The 21,459-nt window shown below is 39.4% G+C and overlaps 1 long non-coding RNA gene across 1 annotated transcript in view; it reads left to right on the top strand.

Moving 5' to 3' along the window:
- The first annotated feature begins 709 nt into the window (after window positions 1–709).
- Window positions 710–21,459, top strand: part of LOC127009891 (uncharacterized) — a 44,251-nt gene continuing 23,501 nt past the window's right edge. The window contains exons 1-2 of the long non-coding RNA XR_007762510.1: window positions 710–740; window positions 1,191–1,327. This is a non-coding gene — a long non-coding RNA (uncharacterized LOC127009891). The remainder of the gene's footprint in view (window positions 741–1,190; window positions 1,328–21,459) is intronic.

Below are 21,459 nucleotides of genomic sequence, written 5' to 3' on the forward strand. Positions count from 1 at the left end.
GTGTGAAGGAAGGGAGGAAGGGGAAGGGGAGGGGGAGATAAGAGAGTGTAAAGGAAGGGAGGAAGGGAGGGGAAGGGGAGACTCGAGGGGAAGGAAGGAGATGAAAAGTGAGGGAAGGTAGTTTTAAATATTCCCAATTAAGGTTCCACTACTACTACTACTACTACTACTACTACTACTACTACTATTACTTGAAAGGGAAGCGGGAAACCTCTGAAAAATTAGGAAGGAAAATATTTAACTGTGAAAGAAACTACACACACACACACACACACACACACACACACACACACACACACACCAATCATCTTTGCCGTACATGTTCAGCTTGCTTGCTAATCTAATGAAGCCCCTCGAGGTACACACACACACACACACACACACACACACACAAACACACAGTAGTAGTAGTAGTAGTAGTAACAGAGGTGGTGATGGTGGTGATAGTGATGGTGGTGGTGATTGTAGTGTTGGTGATGTGAAAGTAATAATAATAATAATAATAATAATAATAATAATAATAATAATAATAATAATAATAATAATAATCATACATGGAGGTCATTAGCAAAACATTCATTAGCGTGTGTTTTTTTTTTCGCTTTTTTTATTTACTTTTTTGCTGAAAGAATCACTTTGGAGTCGCTAATAAGAATGTTTGAGAGGAAAAAACGGATCAGATCAATGAGAGAGAGAGAGAGAGAGAAGCAGTATGGTCCAAGCCATCGTAGAGATAGGACGTGCGTGCCTTTCTCTCTCTCTCTCTCTCTCTCTCTCTCTCTCTCTCTCTTCAAACTTATTTAATGACTTTTGTGACTTCGAAAATGAATCACCGAACACAAACTTGCACACAAAAAACTTTATACTTGAACGCACTTTTTATTTGTTTGGAGAAGTGACGGAAAAAGGCGATGCGATATTTTTTTTCTTTTTCCTTTACTTTTTCTTCTTCTTTCTTCTTCGTCTTCTTCTTCTTCTTTCTTCTTCGTCTTTTTCTTTTTCTTCTTCTTCTTGTTCTTCTTCTACTTCTTCCTTTTCTTCTTCATCTTTCTTCTTCTTCGTATTCTTCTTTTTCATTTTCTTCTTCTTCTTCGTCTTCTTTGTCTTTTTCTTCTTCATCTTCGTTGTCTTAGGTGGTGTAAACTTTGCTATTATCTTTTTTATTCTTATGTTTATTTTTTTCTCTTCAGTGTTTACTTGTTCGCAAAATAACAACAAGCAGTAACAGGAAGTGGACTAGTTTGCGTCTTGTAAACTAGACTTACTGTTTGCAAAGTTTTATCTCCGTCTACCTGGCGACTTTACCTGCACGAAAACTTATTAAGAGGTGAGTGCAGGTGTGTGTGTGTGTGTGTGTGTGTGTGTGTGTGTGTGTGTGTGTGTGTGTGTTAGATGTTTTATGTACCTATCTTAGCTTACAAAAATAGAATCATGCTCATATATTTCTGCTTTCATATCCATATTTATCAAACTTATCCTGTAATGTATGATCGCCGTGTGTGTGTGTGTGTGTGTGTGTGTGTGTCAGTGTCTGCTTGAATTTTTACCTTGCTGTGTTTTTTTCTGTATCTGTTTCTGTCTGTATTTATTTGTCTGTCTGTCTATCTGTCTTACTCTTTATCTGTATGTCTCTTCCTGTCTATTTATTTATTTTGGTCTGTCTATTTGTGTGTGTCAATGCATATTCTACCTCCTGTTTTGTCTGTGTTTCTCTGTCTGTCTCACTGTATATGTCTGTGTTTCTGTCTGTGTACCTGTTGTTCTGTGTGTGTGTTTATCTGTCATCGTGCATTTGGCCTCCTGTTATGTCTATATGTCTGTCTGTCTGAATGTCTATCGCCTTATCTATTTGTATCTGTTTATATATCTGTTTTCGCGTCTGTCTATGTGTGTATCTGTTTTACTCTTTCTCACTTTTCTCTTTCTCTATCTCACTATCTGTTACTGTTTGTTCTTTTTTTATGTGTATCCGATTTTTTTTGTCTATGTCATCTCTACCTCCTGTTCTGTCTCTATCAATATGTCTGTCTCAATTTATATCTGTGTATCTCTTGTTCCCGTCAATATACACCCGATTCTTGGTCTGTCTTTACGCCTGTTTATCTGTTTATCTCACTGTTTACTTGTTTATCACTGTTCCTGTCTATAATTATCTGTTTTATTGTCTGTCTGTATGTGTTTATCATCGTACATTAAAATCTCCTTGTCTGTCAGTGTCTGTATCTGCCAATGTCTCTGTTTACTTGTCTCTCTGTCTATAATTATCGGTTTATCTGTTTTATTGTCTGTATGTGTTTATCATCGTACATTTAAATCTCCTTCTCTGTCTGTATCTGTCAATGTCTCTGTTTACTTGTCTCTCTCTGTCTATAATTATATGTTTATCTGTTTTATTGTCTGTCTGTATGTGTTTATCATCGTACATTTACTCTCCTTGTCTGTCTGTATCTATCAATGTCTCTGTTTACTTGTCTGTCTCCATCCCTATCAATATTAATCTGTTCGTTATTTGTCTATGTTTTTCATCTTACATTTTACCTCCCGTTCTGTAATCTATCTGCGTCTATCTCACTTTTTACTTGTCCGCCTCCTTTTTCTGTCTATATATGTATCTGCTTTTTCGGTTTGTTTTTTTCCTTCTTTTTTTTGCTGTATGTGTTTTCATTGAACTGTTTGCCTCCTTCTCTGTGTGTGTCTGTGTCTATGTCTGTCTCTGTCACCGTTTACTTGTCTGTCTCTGTCTTTTTCTCTTTTGCTGTTTTTTTTCTCGTTCTTTTTTCTTTTTTTTGTCTTTTCTGTCTTTTTTTTGTTTTCCTGTCTTTTTGCTGTCTTTTTCTGTGTTTTTTTCTCTTTTTCTGTCTTTCTTTTCCTTTTTATCCTCTATTTCTATCTTTTTTTGTCTTTCTCTTTTTGTCTTATTTTCTGTCTTTTTTTCTGTCATTTTCTGTTTTTTTCTGTCTTTTTCTGTCTCTTTTGGTCTTTTTCTGTCTTTTTTCTCTTTTTCTGTCTTTTTTTCTTTTTCTGTCTTTTTTTCTTTTTTTTCTCTATTTCTGTCTTTTTTGTCTTTTTCCTGTCTCTTTTTCTCTTTGTTTCTCCTTTTTTCTGTCTTCTCTTGTCTGTCTTTTTGTCTTTTTTGTCTTTTCTCTTTGTCTTCTTTTTTTCTGTCTTTCTGTTTCTCTTTTTCTGTCCTCTTTTGCTGTCTATTTCTGTCTCTTTGTCTTTTGTCTTTTTTTCTCTTTTTTCTTTATTTGTCTGTCTTTTTCTCTCTTTTTCTTTGTTTTTCTCTTTTTCTGTCTTTTCTTTTTCTTTTTTTTTCTTTGTCTTTTTCCTCTTTTTTTTTCTCTTTTCTGTCTTCTCTTTTTTTGTCTTTCTCTTTTTCTGTCTCTTTTTGGTCTTTTCTGTCTTATTCTGCTTTTCTCTCTTTTTTTTTTGCCTCTATGTTGTCATCGTCCATTTCCCCGCTGTTCTCATCTCACAGTTGCCTCCACACCAATCACGGCAGGGAGGAAGAAAAAGCTTATTACAGGTGTTTCTCAGGCAGCGCGAGGAAAGAACAAAGAAAACAAATATTTAAGCCGGACTTTACCGGGAAAAAGAGAAGTAATATAATAGCAAATAAATGAATAAATAGACGTTGTTTCAGTGTGATAGATCTGATGAGGAGTGTTACCAACTCAAAAAAAAAAATGCAGTTAAAAAAAAAAACAGTCGACTCTTAGACAGTTTTTCGCTTCCAGATACAACAACAACAACAACAACAACAACAACAACAACAATAACAACGCAGTGACTTCCCATATATATACAGTTTTTCGCTTTTGTTCAAGTTTTCATATATTCCTCAATTCCAATTACGTTATTTTTTTTTTTTTTTTTTTTTTGTTTCTTGGCTTACCTGCGCCATTCCATTATTTCTAAGAGATAATAATCGTTAGCTTGCGACGGAGATGACCACGGAGGCTACGCGCGGCTATAGCGTATTCCCCTAACGTTTAACTTAACCCGTAAAAGAAGCGTAAAAAAGTAGCTTGCAGGAACCCGATCTCGCCTCCTGTTACTTCCTATTACTTTATCTCATGGTCTGTTAACACACTACCATTACTACTAAGAAAGAGATAATGTGATAGACGTAGCAATTAACCCGCAAGAGTGGTTCACAGAAAGCTGGCATATGGGACGGCGTAAGGGTGAGTGATATTGCTGGAACTTGTGTCAAAAGGAATGGCCGAGGAAGGGAGAGCTGGTAGGAAGCGGTGTCAGACTTCCTATACTTTTCATTACTTTCCATTACTGTATTTCTTGGTCTGGTTTTGCTATACCGTAACTGATATTGCTGGAACCGATGTCAAGGGAATGGCCGAGGAAGGGAGGGCCGGTAGGGAACGGTGTCTGACCTATACTTTCCATTACTGTATTTCTTGGTCTGGTTTTGCTTTACCGTAACTGATATTGCTGGAACCGATGTCAAGGGAATGGTGTCAGACTTCCTATACTTTCCATTACTTTCTATTACTTTATTTCTTGGTTTGTTTTTGCTATACCGTAACTGATATTGCTGGAACCGATGTCAAGGGAATGGCCGAGGAAGGGAGGGCTGGTAGGAAACAGGGTCTAACTTACTTTACTTCCCATTACTCTCTATTACTTTATTTCTTGGCCTCTTTACTTTATTACAACGAGCAGAGGAAGATAATACGTTAGCCATCAACTCGTAAAAGTGGTTCTCGGAAAGCTTGTACTGAACTGCCTCACTTCCTTTCGCTTCCCTTTACCTTATTTCCATTATTACAAACAGAAAGATAATATGTTGGACGGTAGCCATTTTACTTCTTTATTTGTTTGTTTGTTGTGTGTTTTAAGATATTTATATTACCCTCCCCTTCTGTCCCTCCATATATATCATCTGTGTTTTCTTTTCCTCTTTCTCCTCTTTCATTAGTTTCACTCTCGTTCACTCTCAGGTGTTTGGGGTCCGCTGAACAGATAGCTTAAAGTGTCCGGCCTCCTACCCCTTCACCTATTTCGTCTCTCATAATGATGATAATACTAAGAATAAGAATTAGTCAGTGAAAACGGTTCAGAGAAAACTTCTAAGGGAAAGGCGTCTGGCTGTCTGATACATGAGAACGAATGTCAAGGGAATGGCCGAGGAAGGGAGAGCTTGTGATAATGGCGTAAGGGAATGGCCGAGGAAGGGAGAGCTTGTGATATGGGCGTAAGGGAATGGCCGAGGAAGGGGGAGCTTGTGATATGGGCGTAAGGGAATGGCCGAGGAAGGGAGAGCTTGTGATATGGGCGTAAGGGACTGGCCGAGGAAGGGGGAGCTTGTGATATGGGCGTAAGGGAATGGCCGAGGAAGGGGGAGCTTGTGATATGGGCGTAAGGGAATGGCCGAGGAAGGGAGAGCTTGTGATATGGGCGTAAGGGAATGGCCGAGGAAGGGAGAGCTTGTGATATGGGCGTAAGGGAATGGCCGAGGAAGGGAGAGCTTGTGATATGGGCGTAAGGGAATGGCCGAGGAAGGGAGAGCTTGTGATATGGGCGTAAGGGAATGGCCGAGGAAGAGAGAGCTTGTAAAATGGGAGATAAAACTGAAAAAAAAAGAGTTGACGGAACACTGATTATACACATGTTAGGTTCAGGTAATTTGTCAGTGTCAGGTAACAAAGGTGAAAAGTATTTAATCAGCGTCCGGTGGGTCAGGTAATAGGTAATTAGTCAGCGTCGAAAGGTAATAATAATAGTTTGGAACATAATTTAAATCTTCATGTTGTTTATTTCTTTATTTTTTTTTATTTATTTTGCTTCGTTGATTCTGCAGTCGTTCATTATTTCATTTTTTCTTCATTATTTCTCTATTCTTTTATTTTATTTATTGCGTTTGTATTTTTCCTCATTACTCTTTATTCTTTTTTTTCTCCATTTATCTGTTTTATCACGCATCTTTCTCTACCTTTTCTTTATTTTGCTCCTCTTTTGAAAACTCACCGCTGCATTTTTCTTCATCTTTTCTTCTCTTATCAAGCATTTTTCTTTACCCTCTTTATCTCTTCTATCCTGCTTCTCATTTTTATCTTCACTAATAATGCATTTTTTCCTCATTTCCCTTATTCCTTCTTTCTTCATTTGTCTTATTTTATGCATTCTTTTTATTTTCTCCCATTGCGCTTCTCTTTTTATTTACTCCGGCATTTTCCCTTTATTTCCTTTATCCTTTTATTCCATGTTTATCTGATGTTCTGTGCCCTTTTTTTATCTTTTTTACAATGTTTTGCTTCCCCTTTAAACTAACTACTGCATATTTTTCTTTAATAATCCTTCCATCCTCTCTTCACTTATGTTATTTCCTGCATATTTCTTTCTCTTTTGTTCTCTATATTGTTGCTCACTCTTTATTAACTATTTGTGCATTTCCCTTCATTTCGTTATCCTTCTTTTTCCTCATTTATATATCTGTTATCTGCTATTCATTCATCTTCATTCAAGTGAGACTGGATTTTCATTTTTTTCCTTTTTCCTTTTTTCACTTCACTTAGTAACTCTTGCATTAGAAAGCAGGACAGCATTTGATCGGGCTTGGGTAGAAAGTCTTAGGAATATATATATCGGTAATGCACCTAATGTCGTCTAACAATGGAAAAATAAGGCTAATCAGTGTAAATAAGGTAGTTTAATTAAGGGTAGTGTTTTATAGTGATTATGTTCCAGGCACAATTTAAGTATTCAGCAGATTTTGAGTGTATTAAGCCTTAAGACAATAACGTAAAACAGGAGATAATGGGAAAATGTAACAGATAAAAGGTGCAAGGCTAGAAATAATAATGATACGGAAAATATGAAAGAATAGATGAAAATGAACAATAGGGAGATAAGATTATTTCAAGAATGTCAATAAAAAAATGAAAAAAATATGATAATTAAAAATAAATATAAGTGGATAGAAGATTATTTCAAGAATGTCGATAAAAACAATGAAAAAAATATGATAATTAAAAATAAATAAAAGTAGATAAGATTATTTCAAGAATGTCAATAAAAACAATGAAAAAAATATGATAATTAAAAATAAATATAAGTGGATAGAAGATTATTTCAAGAATGTCAATAAAAACAATGAAAAAAATATGATAATTAAAAATAAATAAAAGTAGATAGATTGTTTCAAGAATGTAAACCAAATAAAAAAAAATAATATCGTAATTAAAAAAGTAAATGAATTTGAGAGAATAATCATACGAATAATAGATTGACTCCCGTTTTGCAAGTTCTCTCCCTTTCCCAACCATTCCCATGACAACAGTTCCATCAATATCAGGCGGCCAGACCACGCCCACTACAAGCTTATTATGAACGACTTTTACGGGTCCTAATGGGTACAGTTAACGGTGATTTTCGTCGTTGGTAATTGTAATAGCAGTAGTGTGACCACGTTCTGTTATGGCCTACCTTCCCGACAACCTTTCCCGAGAACCTACCCCGACAGCCCTTCCCGACAACCTTTCCCGAGAACCTACCCCGACAGCCCTTCCCGACAACCTTTCCCGAGAACCTACCCCGACAGCCCTTCCCGACAACCTTTCCCGAGAACCTACCCCGACAGCCCTTCCCGACAACCCTTCCCGACAGCTCTTCCCGACAGCCCTTTCCGTGAGCTCTTCCCGACAGCTCTTCCCAACACCCCTTTCCGACAACCCTACCCGACAGCGTTTCCCATACAGCCCTTCCCGACAACCCTTCCCGGCAACCCTTCCCGACAGCCCTTCCCGACAACCCTTCCTGACAGCCCTTCCCGACAACCCTTCCCGACAGCTCTTCCCGACAGCCCTTCCCGACAACCATTCCCGACAACCCTTCCCGACAGCCCTACAAACAAAAAATGCTTCAGGTTTACGCACCAACATCAACCTACAATGACGATGACGTAAAAGAGCTTGATGAGGATTAAGAAGTAACAATGGAGGAACATAAAACCTAGTTTCCAAGAGTCACGGGAGACTTGAACGCCAAACTAGGGACCAAAAATGATGTTGAAAAAAATAATTGGCTGTTTTTGGAATAAGTACAAGAAAAAGGAGAGGATAGCAGCTTACTGGATTTGCGGAAAGAAACAAACTGAGCCATGAACACGTTTTTTCAAGGACAGAGTGAGCAGGCAATGGGCCTGTAAAAAAGAATGAATGAAAGACGGAAAATTAGTTACTTTATTCATACTGTAAACCCGCCCGCAGTGAAGGCCGTAACAGTACGAAACAACCTTAAACCCGGTGACCACCGAATGGTAAGAAAGGAGAGAGGAAAAAGTTAATGAATAAGAAAATACCCCAATAATCTGGAAATCAGAAAGGAGACTGAAGAATCGAGTTAAAAAGTTCTAAATTAATTATCCATTATGCTTTTTTTCTTTTTTAGGTGGTGCCTGTAGCGCCGGTAGGCTTTCTAGAGGAGTCTCCTCGACGACCCCAGCCCTGTTAGTGGAGCAGGCGAATTTTATTTATAGTGGCTGCCGTGATGTATGACTCTGCTAGGCCCTTGTTGCCCCCCAGTGCTCCTCTTGAACGAAGTTGTTGAAGTTAGGTTTGATGGAAGATCTGGGCAGCATGTGGGTAATCTTCCGCCACTCGGCGATGGTGTGAAAAGTCAGCGTGTTTCGGTGGGACTCCAACCTAGGTCGACGGGCTCACCACACCCGCACGCTGACCACTCGGCCACCGCCTTCGTGAGAGGTGTTAGGCTGATGAATTCAGATGTCTTGTTTCAACAGAAAATTTTGACGTAATTGCTATACCCCAAACATTTCTCGACACCACATATATTGATTTAAGTTCAGAATACAACATAGATGGCTACAGACTCTTCAACAAAGATCGTGCTAACCGTAGAGGTGGTGGTGTCTCCCTTTACGTCAAAAGCCATTTGCAACCCACTGACAGAACACCAAGAAACAGTAACGTTGAACATTTGTTCGTGCGAGTAAACAATGTAAAAATTAATCTAAATATATCTGTCACCTACAGGTGAATCACACGATGATGATGTTGAAATGTACAGTGTTAAGGCAGTCACTTAATAACAACGACTAACTGATATTAGGAAACTTTAATCTCCTTCATATTGACTGGGCGACACTGTCAGGTACAGAAGGCGAGTCGCATAAAATGATCGAATTTTTAGAGGATAATTATCTAAGCCAAAAGGTTACTGAACCAACTCGACAAAATAACATACTAGACCCAAGATAAGCTAGTAAGTAATGTTAAGGGTTGGATTACATCTCGGTTCTTGCGATCATAAATTAGTGCGCGTCGACATTAGAGCTCAAACAACAGTGACTGAAAATAAAGTAAAGGTGGCAAATTTCAAAAGAGCAAATTTCGTAGAAATCCGACAAAAACTAACAGAAATACAATTATCAGATGATGGCAACTTAGAGGAAGCCTGGCTAAACTTTAAAAATCATTTACTCACTCAGCAGAACACATTTGTCCCATTGTGCAAGAAGCGAAGTAACACAAATAAAAGTCTACCTTGGTTTGATAGCGAAATTAAACATTCGGTTTAAAAAGAGAAAATTGTCTTACAGGCTAAAGAAAGAGCAAAACACGCCCGAAAACATTCGACTTTACCATGATGCCAGGCGACGAGTAAAAAGATTAGTATGTCAGGCAAAGCGTAGATATGTAGAAAACATTGCAGCCAACTGTAAAAATAGTCCGAAATCCTTCTTCAGTTATATAAACTACAGGAAGACGATCAGAGGTGGAATTGAACCTCTAACAAACAGTGACGGTGCACTAGTGACTGACAGCCAACACATTGCAAACCTCTTAAACAATTACTTTTCCTCGGTGTTTAATACTAGCAGTTTCCCCACCACCACCACCAACACCAGCGACGACAACAGTACCAACGTAAATCTCGTTCATGCATTGCCTAACTTTGTAATAACTGCCGATTAAGTCCTAAAAGCTCTCCAATCCCTTAAAACAAATAAAAGTCCCGGACCTGATAAAGTATATCCTATACTGCTTAAAGAAACAAAGAGCGCTCTCCTCTCTCACAACCGTTTGCAATATGTCCTTGCGACAAGGCATCGTCCCTTCGGATTGGAAAAAGGCTAACGGGACACCGATTTTTAAGGAAGTTGACAAAAAAATACCGAGTAAATACAGACCCATTAGTCTAACTTCAGTTGTAGGTAAGCTACTTGAGAGCATAATTAGGGACAAAATTGTGAGTTACCTTGAAAGCCACTCATTAATTAAGGATTCACAACATGGCTTTCGTAACAAAAGATCCTACTCATCAAACATATTGACTTTCTATAACGACCTCTTCTCAGTTTATGACGTAACCAAATCACTGGACATAGTCTATCTTGATTTCCAGGAATCGTTTGATAAAGTCCCGCATCATAAATTACTTTATAAATTAAAGCAACTAAGTACTGACGGTCAAGTACACCAATGGATCGCGAATTGGTTAAGCAGCAGACAACAAAGAGTGGTAATCGACGGATTTAACTCAGAGTGGGCGCCGGTCACTAGTGGCGTCCCTCAGGGCTCGGTTCTTGGCCCAGTGCTCTTCATTATTTGCATCAACGACGTGGATGTTGGACTCAATAACCGCATTAGTAGATTTGCAGACGACACAAAGATTGGTAACTCGGTTCTCACTGACGAAGACAGGCAAAGCCTCCAAGAGGATTTGCATAAAATTTCAGCTTGGTCTAATAGATGGGAGATGCCCTTTAACGTAGAGAAGTGCCAGGTCCTTCAAGTTGGAACAAGAAATAAGAAGTTCGATTACGAAATGCGCGGCGTCAAACTAAAAGCGTTCAGTGCGTCAAGCACCTGGGGGTCAAAATCGCGTCAAACCTCAAATTCTCACAGCAATGCATCGATGCAGCAAATAAAGCGAACAGAATGTTGGGCTTCATTAAAAGAATCTTTTTATACAAAAATAAAGAAGTAAGACTTCCGCTCTATAATAGTTTAGTCAGACACAACTAGGACTATGCGGTACAGTTTTGGTCTCCCCACCATGCAAAGGACATTGCTAAATTAGGTGTTCAGGGTCGGGCAACAAAAATGATCCCTTCCTTGCGCAACAAACCCTACGACGAGAGGCTTTCCACCCTTAAGATGTTCTCTCTTGAGAAACGTCGCCTCCGAGGAAAACTGATCGAATGTTTTGAAATACTTAATGGTTTCACGAATGTGGACATATCAAAATTGTTTATGATCGATGACACTTTGCTAACGAGGAACAATGGCACAAAACTCAAATGTAGACAAGTAAATTCAGACTGCACCAAATTTTTCTTTACCAACGTTGTAGTGCGAGAATGAAATAAGCTCCCAACTTCAGTGGTCCAATGAAACACGATTGACTCTTTTAAAAACAAGCTCGACCGACACTTCCTTCAACTTAATATTAACTAGAGTTGAAATGTAAATTTTGGAGTCATCTGATTGATTAATGTAGAATCACTCAGGTTTAAGGACAGATCACCTAGTCCGGACCATGGGGTCTGTGTGGTCTGATTTTCTATGTAAATCTATGTAAACTCTCTCTCTCTCTCTCTCTCTCTCTCTCTCTCTCTCTCTCTCTCTCTCTCTCTCTCTCTCTCATACAAGGTCGTGTGTACGGGTAATGGGACAATTCGTACGTGTGTTCGTGTGTGTGCGCCTTCACGTGTATATTTGGTTTACAATATTGACCCTGTACGTGTGTGTGTGTGTGTGTGCGTGAGCTTGGTAAGAGCGTATGTATACCAGCCCACCTACACACACACACACACACACACTGAAATTAAAAAAAAAGTAACCTGAAGCCAAATCCTCTCTCTCTCTCTCTCTCTCTCTCTCTCTCTCTCTCTCTCTCTCTCTCTCTCTCTCTCTCTCTCTCTCTCTCTCTCTCTCTCTCTCTCTCTCTCTCTCTCTCTCTCTCTCTCTCTCTCTCTCTCTCTCTCTCTCTCTCTCTCTCTCTCTCTCTCTCTCTCTCTCTCTCTCTCTCTCTCTCTCTCTCTCTCTCTCTCTCTCTCTCTCGGGCAAAAATCGTGTTCATTGTATTTTTGCTATTCTTGTCTGTTGTTAGGAGGAGGACGGAGGGAGGGTGGGAGGGAGAGGGAGAGGGAGAGAGAAGGAGAGAGAGAGAGAGAGAGAGAGAGAGAGAGAGAGAGAGAGACATGGGAAGGAATGTCATGTGTGTGTGTGTGTGTGTGTGTGTGTGTGTGTGTGTGTGTGTGTGTGTGTGTGTGTGAGCGTGTGCGTGTGTGCGTAGGGGTGAGGCGCGTGTGACAAATGGAATTGGAGACGCAGGAAAAAGGGAAAGGAAAAGAATGAGATAGAGGGAAGTAATAGAATAGAGAGAGAGAGAGAGAGAGAGAGAGAGAGAGGTCAAAAGAATTAGGTGTTACATTCGTGCCATTATCTCTCCCATCTCTTAATACCTTTTTTTTCTTACCTGCCTCTTTACTAATTAGCATCCCTTTCCTTCTACCTGTGTTCCCCTCTTCACCTGATTGTCTGTGCTTCTTTCTACCTTTCTATTTGTTTGTCTCTACCTATTTACCTATTTTCTGTTTACATTCCTTTTTTTTTTACATATTTCTTTTTCACTATGTATACTTTTTTTAACTTTCTTCTTTTCTTTATGTTTCTCTTTTCTTGTATTTTTGTTGTTTTCTTTACACTTTCTCTGTCTACTAATTTCTGTCTGTTTAGTTATCTGTTCATCTGCCTGTCTGTCTGTCTGTCTATGTGTCGGCTTATTTTCATGTTTGTTTGTCTGTTAAACCTTTATATTATTTGTTGTTTGTCGAGTAAGTTGCCTTTCAATCTAGTTCTGTGTGTTTTAATATCTGTATCTGTCAGTCTGTCTATTTGCCTGTATTTCTGTTTATCTGTCTACTTGTATGTTGATTCTTATACGTATGTTTCCTATCTACTAATTTCTGTGTTTCAATATCTGATCAAACCTATCTCTCTATCTGTCTATCTGTATCTCTTTATCTGTATTGTTTTATCTATCGTAAGAACACAACACAGCAAAACATAACATAATAACACACACACACACACACACACACACACACACACACACACACACACACACACACAGACCAAAAATAAGGCGTGTTAATGAAGGCAGGAGCGTAATCACCTTGTCATGCTGTCACGTAAATCTGAGGCTGGCAATTAACTGTCTAAATTATCAAATGAGAACTGATGACTCTCTCTCTCTCTCTCTCTCTCTCTCTCTCTCTCTCTCTCTCTCTCTCTCTCTCTCTCTCTCTCTCGCTATATCTGTTTTCTCGCCAGTTTTCATGTTTTTGTTTGTTTTGTTTGTTTATTTTTTGTTTATTGTTGTTTTTGTTTATTTCTTTTTATTTTATTTAGCTCTTATGTGATGAGTTTTTTTTTAAACTTTTTGTCTCTCTGGTTGTCTTTTTTTTCCTGTTTTTGTTTCTTTTCTTTTTTCTTTCTTTTTTCCTTTCCTTCCGTCTATTGTCCATTCCTTTCCTTTCATTTCCTTTCCCTTCTCTTCCCGCTCTTCCCTTCCCTTTCTTTCCCTTCTCTTCCTTTTGTTTCTATTGCTTTCCTTTATCTTTCGTTTCATTTCCATTTCTTTCTTCTCCCTTTCTTGCACTTCTCTTTCCTTTCCTTTCCATCCCTTCCCTTCTTTTTCCATCCCCTCCCTTTCCTTTTTTTTCCTTACCTTTCTTTTTCTTTCCTCTCTCCCTGCCTTTACCTTCCCTACCTTTCCTTACCCTTCCTTTTCTTACCCTTCCTTTCCTTCCCTTCCCTTTCCTTACCCATCCTTTCCTTCCCTTTCCTTACCCTTCCTATTCTTACCCTTCCTTTCCTTCCCTTCCCTTTCCTTACCCTTCCACTTTCCTTCCCTTCCCTTTCCTTTCCCTTCGCTTCCCTTCCCTTACCCTTCCCTTGTCTTCCCTTCCCTTTCCTTTCCCTTCCCTTCCCTTACCCTTCCCTTGTCTTCCCTTCCCTTCCCTTTCCTTCCCTTCCCTTTCCTTCCCTTCCCTTCCCTTACCCTTCCCTTGTCTTCCCTTCCCTTTCCTTCCCTTCCCTTTTCTTTCCCTTCCCTTCCCTTGTCTTCCCTCCCTTTCCTTACCCTCCCCTTCCTTACCCTTCCCTTCCTTACCATTCTCTTTCCTTACTCCTCCCTTCCCTACCCTTCCCTTTCCTTTCCTTTCCTTCCCTTCCCTTCCCTTCATTACCCTTTCCTTCCTTACCGTTCTCTTCCTTCCCTTCCCTTCCCGTCCCTTCCCTTCTCTTCTCTTCTCTTCTCTTCCATTTCTCACCCTTTCCTTCCTTACCCTTCCCTTTCCTTCCCTTCCTTACCCTTCCCTTCCTTACCCTTCCCTTTCCTTTCCTTCCCTCCCCTTCCTTACCCTTCCCTTCCTTACCCTTCCCTTCCTTACCCTTCCCATCCCTACCCTTCCCTTTCCTACCCTTCCCTTCCCTTCCCTACCCTTCACTTCCTTACCCTTCCCTTCCTTACCCTTCCCTTCCCTTCCCTACCCTTCCTTTCCCTTCCCTTCACTTCCAAACCCTTCCCTTCCCTTCCCTTTCTGTCAGCTGATTAAAGTCACACGCACCTGAAAATCACATCTCCGCGGACAACATATTAACTTAATCTTACCTTCGCTTCTCTGTTTTTTGGGGCAAATGAAGACAGGTGGGATGAGGAGAGGATTAATTGTTCTGTTCCCCTTTTTTCCCCTTCTTTCCCCTCTTCTGTTATCCTTCTGTCTCCCTCTCCTCTCCCTTCTTCTCTCCCTCCATTCTCTCCCCTAGAACTTAATGCCTTTGTTTCCATAGCGACCTTTTTACCGCCTGGAAGGCGAGATTGATAAGTGGAGGAAAGATTAAGAGTGAGTGAGTGAGTGAATGTGTGTGTGTGTGTGTGTGTGTGTGTGTGTGTGTGTGTGTGTGGGAGGGGTGGGAGGAGTGTGTGTGTGTGTGTGTGTGTGTGTGTGTGTGTGTGTGTGTGTGTGTGTGTGTGTGTGTGTGTGTAGGATTTGAAGGAATATATATTTTGTTATTTTTTTTGCTCTTGTTCTCTATATTTTTTGTTCTTCTTCTTTTTCTTCGTCTTCTTCTTTTCGTCTTCTTCTTCTTTCCATCATTACTATCATTATCATAATCATCCTTATCCTCCTCGTTATATTATTATTATTATTATTATTATTATTATTATTATTATTATTATTATTATTATTATTATTATTATTATTATTATTATTATTATTATTATTATTATTATTATTATTATTATTATTATTATTATTATTATTATTATTATCATTATATTGCTATTCCTGTTGTTACTGTTATTATAATTTTCATATTTCGTTTTTCAATAGTTGACTGACATCAATCTATTATTTATTTATTTATTCATTTAAGAACATAAGAACGTAAGGAGTCTTCAAGAGGCTGGTAGGTCTATGCAAAGCAACTCCTGTGAACCTAACCCCACCTAACATATATAAATTTATCTGACCCTTTATTTTATCTGTATCATATTGGCACTCACCACCTGTTCCACGCATCCACCACTCTGCTAGTAAACCAATTCTTGCCAATGTCCTTGCTGAATCTGAATTTATCCAACTTAAACCCATTACTACGTGTCCTACCCGGCTCTCTTACCATCAGGACCTTATTGATATATCCCTTATCAACGCTTCATCCATTTATAAACCTCGATCGAGTCTCCTCGCACGTATCACCTTGCTAGAGAAGTTTAATTGTTTAAGTCTTTCCTTATATGTTTGTTTATCTAATTAGAGGGAGTGAGAGAGAGGGAGTGAATGAGTGAGTGAATGAGTGAGTGAATGAGTGAGAGTGAGTGAGTGAGTGAGTGAGAGAGAGAGAGAGGGGTAATAAAGTGTACGTCAGTGAGGTTGTAACACAGTTTTTTCCCCTTTTATTTACTCTCTCTCTCTCTCTCTCTCTCTCTCTCTCTCTCTCAAATAACCCTTCCCTCCGCAATACTTTCCCCTCGCCCCGACAATGTCCTGAAATGAAGAGGGAAAAGGGGAAAAAATTAACGAAAGGGGAAAAAATACCGTCTAATTTTCCCGTATTTTCCCTCCACTTGTCTGTAATAAGAGAGAGAGATCCCCCTCCCCCTCATCTTTCCTCTTTTTCATTCTTTTTCCCTCAATCGTTTTCCACTTCTCATTATCCTTCTTTCCTCATTTCCTTTTTTTTTCATTTCTTTTTTCACTCCTTTCCATTTTCTACTGTTCCTTCCCCTTTTCCTCTCTTCTCCTTTTTCTCCCCTTCTCTTTCTCCTTTCCTCTCTTTTTCTCCTTTCTTTTCCTTCCCTTTTTTTCCTTCCCTCTCTTTTCCTCCCCTTCTTTTCCTTCCCTTCTCCTTTTCCTTCTCTCCTCCTTTTCTGTTTTCCTCCCTTTCTTTTCCATCTTTTTCCTTTTCTTTTTTCTCCTTTTTATTTCTACTTTTCTTTTCCTTCTCACACCATTCTCTTCCCCTTTCTCTTCTCTCTTTCTTCATCCCTTCCACACTTTTACTCTCCCTTCCCTTATTCCTTTCTTTCCCTTCCTCTTCTTCCTCCATTTTCCATATTGCATTCTCCCTTTCCCGTCTATTTCTGTTCTTATTGTTTTTCGTATTTATTGTTCTTTATAGGGATCTGAGAGAGGCTGACATTCACTTTTACACAAACAACATAAAAAAGGCATCACCAGAGGGCAGTGTTGAACTTTTCCTACGCTCTTTATCGTGTTTTATTTTTTGTTTTATTTTTCTGAGTTTATTTTTTTGGTGTTACTACTACTACTACTACTACTACTACTACTACTACTTCAACTACAACTACTACTATTACCTACTACTACTACTACTACTACTACTACCTTTAAACATGACAAAACACACACACACACACACACACACACACACACACACACACACACACACACACACACACACACACACACACACAAACACAAACACGCACACATTTTTCATCTTGGTCTTATCTCACTTTTTTTGGTTCCCTCTTTTGTTAACTTTCGGATTTTTTTTCTTTCATCCTTTCTGCTATTCTTTTTTTTCCCTTTTCCTCACTTTCCGGTGTTTTCTTCGTCCACAGTTTCCTCCATGTTTTCCTCCTCCCTCCGTTTCCTCCTATAGTTACTGATTTCTTTTTCCCTGTCTTTCTCATTTCCTTCTCATCTCCTTGTTTTCTTTCTGTCCTTTTCTTCCTTTCTTCCTTCGTTCTTCTTTCTTTTCTCTCTTCCTTTAATCCTCCCTTCTTTTTTCCTTCCTCTTTGCCTTCATTTTTTCTTTCTTCCATTCTCCCTCTCTTTTTATCTTCCTTACTCCTCCTTTCTTCTTGCCTTCCTTCTTCTCTTCCTTCCTTCCTGTCTTTTCCCTTTCCTTCAGTTTCCTATCCTTTTCTTTACTTCCTCTTTTTTCCCTTCATATCTTTCCTTTTTTCCTTTCTCTCTTCCTTCCCTCCTTTCTTCCTTCCTCCATGCATTAATTTCTTCATTTATCCCTTTTTTTCCTTCGTTCTTTTTTTCCTTCTCTTTCTTTTCCTTTCCCTTCCTTTTAAAACTTATTCCACACTTCAATTTTTCCTCTATTCAATTTCCTCAAGATTATTATAAAGTTAGAAATATACACAATAAACACACTCTCTCTCTCTCTCTCTCTCTCTCTCTCTCTCTCTCTCTCTCTCTCTCTCTCTCTCTCTCTCTCTCTCTCTCTCTCTCTCTCTCTCTCTCTCTCTCTCTCTCTCTCTCTCTCTCTCTCTCTCTCTCTCTCTCTCTCTCTCTCTCTCTCTCTCTCTCTCTCTCTCTCTCTCTCTCTCTCTCTCTCACTTTCACTCTCACTTTCACTCTCACTTCCGGGTCACCTGTCCATCTGCTTACCTGTCCTCCGGTCCGCCAGGTGTTCAGGGTCACGGGGTAATGTAATAGGCGCAGGTGAGGCGCGCAGGTAAGGCAGGTGCTAATGAACTCTTGTTACCTGTGAACGGCGTGCAGTGGGAGCATTTCTCACCCTCACTGTCTGTCTCTATTTCTATCTATCTCTGGGTCTGTCTGTCTCCCTACGATTGTCTGTTTGTCTATCATTTTATTTTGTCTGTTCGTTTGCCTGTGTCTGTCTTTCTGTTTTTTTTCTGTCATTTGTTTGTATGTTTGTGTCCGTGTGTTTGTGTGAAGTGTTTGTCTGCATCATTTAATTAGTCTTTCTGTCTGTTTTTGCTTGTCTGTATGATTGAGTTTTCTTTTTCTTTCGTTCTTCCTTTTCCTTTCCTTATTTCCTTCTTTCTCTGTCTCTGTCTGCCTGTCTCTCTCTCTCTCTCTCTCTCTCTCTCTCTCTCTCTCTCTCTCTCTCTCTCTCTCTCTCTCTCTCTCTCTCTCTCTCTCTCTCTCTCTCTCTCTCTCTCTCTCTCTCTCTCTCTCTCTCTCTCTCTCTCTCTCTCTCTCTCTCTCTCTCTCTCTCTCTCTCTCTCTCTCTCTCTCTCTCTCTCTTCTTCTCTGACCCATTAGTCTAACTTCAATTGTAGGTAAGCTACTTGAGAGCATAATTAGAGACAATTATGAGTTACCTCGAAAGCCACTCATTAATTGGGGATTCACAACATGGTTTCCGTAACAAAAGATCCTGCCTATCAAATCTTTTGACCTTTTATAACGACCTCTTCTCAGTTTATGACGTAACCAAATCATTGGACGTAGTCTATCTTGATTTCCGGAAACCGTTTGATAAAGTCCCACATCATAAATTACTTTACAAATTAAAGCAAATAGGTATTGACGGTCAATTACACCAATGGATCGCGAATTGGTTGAGCAACAGACAACAAAGAGTGGTGATTGACGGAGTCGGAGTGGGCGCCGGTCACTAGTGGCGTCCCTCAGGGCTCTGTTCTTGGGCCAGTGCTCTTCATTATTTACATCAACGACGTGGATGTTGGACTCAATAATCGCATTAGTAAATTTGCAGACGACACAAAGATTGGTAACTCAGTTCTCACTGACGAAGACAGGCAAAGCCTCCAAGAGGATCTGCACAAAATTTCAGCTTGGTCGGATAAATGGGAGATGCCCTTTAACGTAGACAGGTGCCAGGTCCTTCAAGTTGGAACAAAAAATAAGAAGTTCGATTACGAAATGCGCGGCGCTAAACTCAAAAGCGTTCAATGCGTTAAGGACCTGGGTGTCAAAATCGCGTCAAACCTCAAATTCTCACAGTAATGCATCGATGCAGCAAATAAAGCGAACAGAATGTTGGGCTTCATTAAATGAAACTTTTTATTCAAGAATAAAGATGTAATACTTCCGCTCTACAATAGTTTAATCAGACCCCACTTGGAATATGCGGTACAGTTTAGGTATCTCCACCATGCAAAGGATATTGCTAAATTAGAAGGTGTTCAGCGTCGGGCAACAAAAATGATCCCTTCCTTGCGCAACAAATCCTACGAAGAAAGACTTTCCACCCTTAACATGTTCTCTCTCGAGAAACGTCGCCTCCGAGGAAAACTGACCGAAAGTTTTAAAATACTTAATGGTTTCACGAATATTGACAGATCAAAATTGTTTATAATTGATGACACTTTGCGAACGAGGAACAATGGCATAAAACTCAAATGTAGACAAGTAAATTCAGACTGCACCAAATTTTTCTTCACCAACGTTGTAGTGCGAGAATGGAATAAGCTCCCACCTTCAGTGGTCCAGTGTAACACGATTGACTCCTATAAAAGCAAGCTCGACCGTCACTTCCTTGAACTTAATATTAATTAGAGTAGAAATGCAACGTTTTGGAGCCATCTAATTAATGTAGAAACACTTAGGTGGACAGACCACCTAGTCTGGACCATGGGGTCTGTGTGGCCTGATTTTCTATGTAAATCTATGTAAATCTCTCTCTCTCTCTCTCTCTCTCTCTCTCTCTCTCTCTCTCTCTCTCTCTCTCTCTCTCTCTCTCTCTCTCTCTCTCTCTCTCTCTCTCTCTCTCTCTCTCTCGTCACGATTGAAATTAATGGCATAAAGCAAAGGTAATGACGCAAGGAAATTCAATAACATTACCATCTTCTCCTTCCCTCCCTCCCTCCCTCCCTCTCTTTCCCTCCTCCTCCTTTTCTTCTTCTTTCATAACGTCATAATTTTTTCCACTCCATCTCTTCCTAATTCTCTTATCTCCTTTCTTCTTTGTTTCGTCCTTCGTTGAGATGATGATGATGGTGGTGATGATGGTGATGTAAAGAGTGAAAGTTAATGGCAAAGAAAATGGAGTCTGTGCTGTCTTGATTCTCTGTTTTCTATCTTTCTTTCCTTCTCTTTTTCTTTATTTTCTCTATTTTTTTCTTTCTCATTTTCTCTTTCGTTGCTTTTTCTCGCTTTTTCTACTTTTTTTTTTGTTTCATTTTTTTCTTTCAAATTTTCTCTTCTATCTCTTCATTCCATCTTTTCTCTTTCATTCTCTCCTTCTTTCTTTCTTTCTCTCTTTTTTCTTTCTTTCTCTCAATCTATCTATATATCTACCTATCTTGTCACATCAACCTGAAAGAGAGAGAGAGAGAGAGAGAGAGGTGGGGGTAAGGAGTCACTGGGAACACAAGCAACACGTCAATACAATATACGGAAGGCTTGTGGTGGTATTGCAGCTTCCCGTCTTCTTTTATTACCCGCGGGAGAAAACGGGCGCTACTCCGGTACTCTTAGAAAATGGGAAACCGAATGCCGCGACTGAAGGGGAAACTGCGATAGGAAAGATAGGGTTGAAATTGCGATCAGAAGGGGACGGGTAGAATAAGTTATGGGTAGAGAGGCTGGAGGTAGAGTGGATTAAAGGTAAGAAAAAGGAAAACCATAAAAGGTAAAAACAAAAATGGTCATGTGTTAAAAAAAAAAATAATAGGATGAGTAGAAAGAAAAAGCAGAGATGAGGCGAAATTAAAACGTATAGAGGATGTAAGTTAAGACATAGAGGATGGTATTCAAACCCATGCCCGCGGACTCGTAACTAGGCACGCTAACTACTAGACCAATGAGGCCTCCGTGCTAAGAGAGAGCAGATATAAAAATAGGTTAGGGATTGTGTACGTTGGTAAGACTGATTTCAGGTGAAGTATAGGAAAATAAAATGTATTAGAGGTGAGATAAAGGTAAAGAAAGGTACAAATAAACAACAAAGAGAAGGTGATATGTAGAGAAAGCACTGATAAAGATAGGTTAGAGATGACGCATGCAGTTAAAATTTATTGAAGGTAAGACAAAGGGAGGGAAAGGCAAACATAAAGAGTTGAACTGAAAAAAAAGTAGCTATTGGTAATTAGGAAGAGCACAGGTAATATTAGTTTAAAGGTGGAGACTTTGGCAAAATCGATTGAAGGTGAAATAAAGGAAAGAAAACGTTAAAAAGCAGTGGGAAAAGGCGATTGGTAACT

The sequence above is a fragment of the Eriocheir sinensis genome, chromosome 42, assembly GCF_024679095.1.
Source record: "Eriocheir sinensis breed Jianghai 21 chromosome 42, ASM2467909v1, whole genome shotgun sequence".
NCBI classification, from domain to species: Eukaryota; Metazoa; Arthropoda; class Malacostraca; order Decapoda; family Varunidae; genus Eriocheir; species Eriocheir sinensis.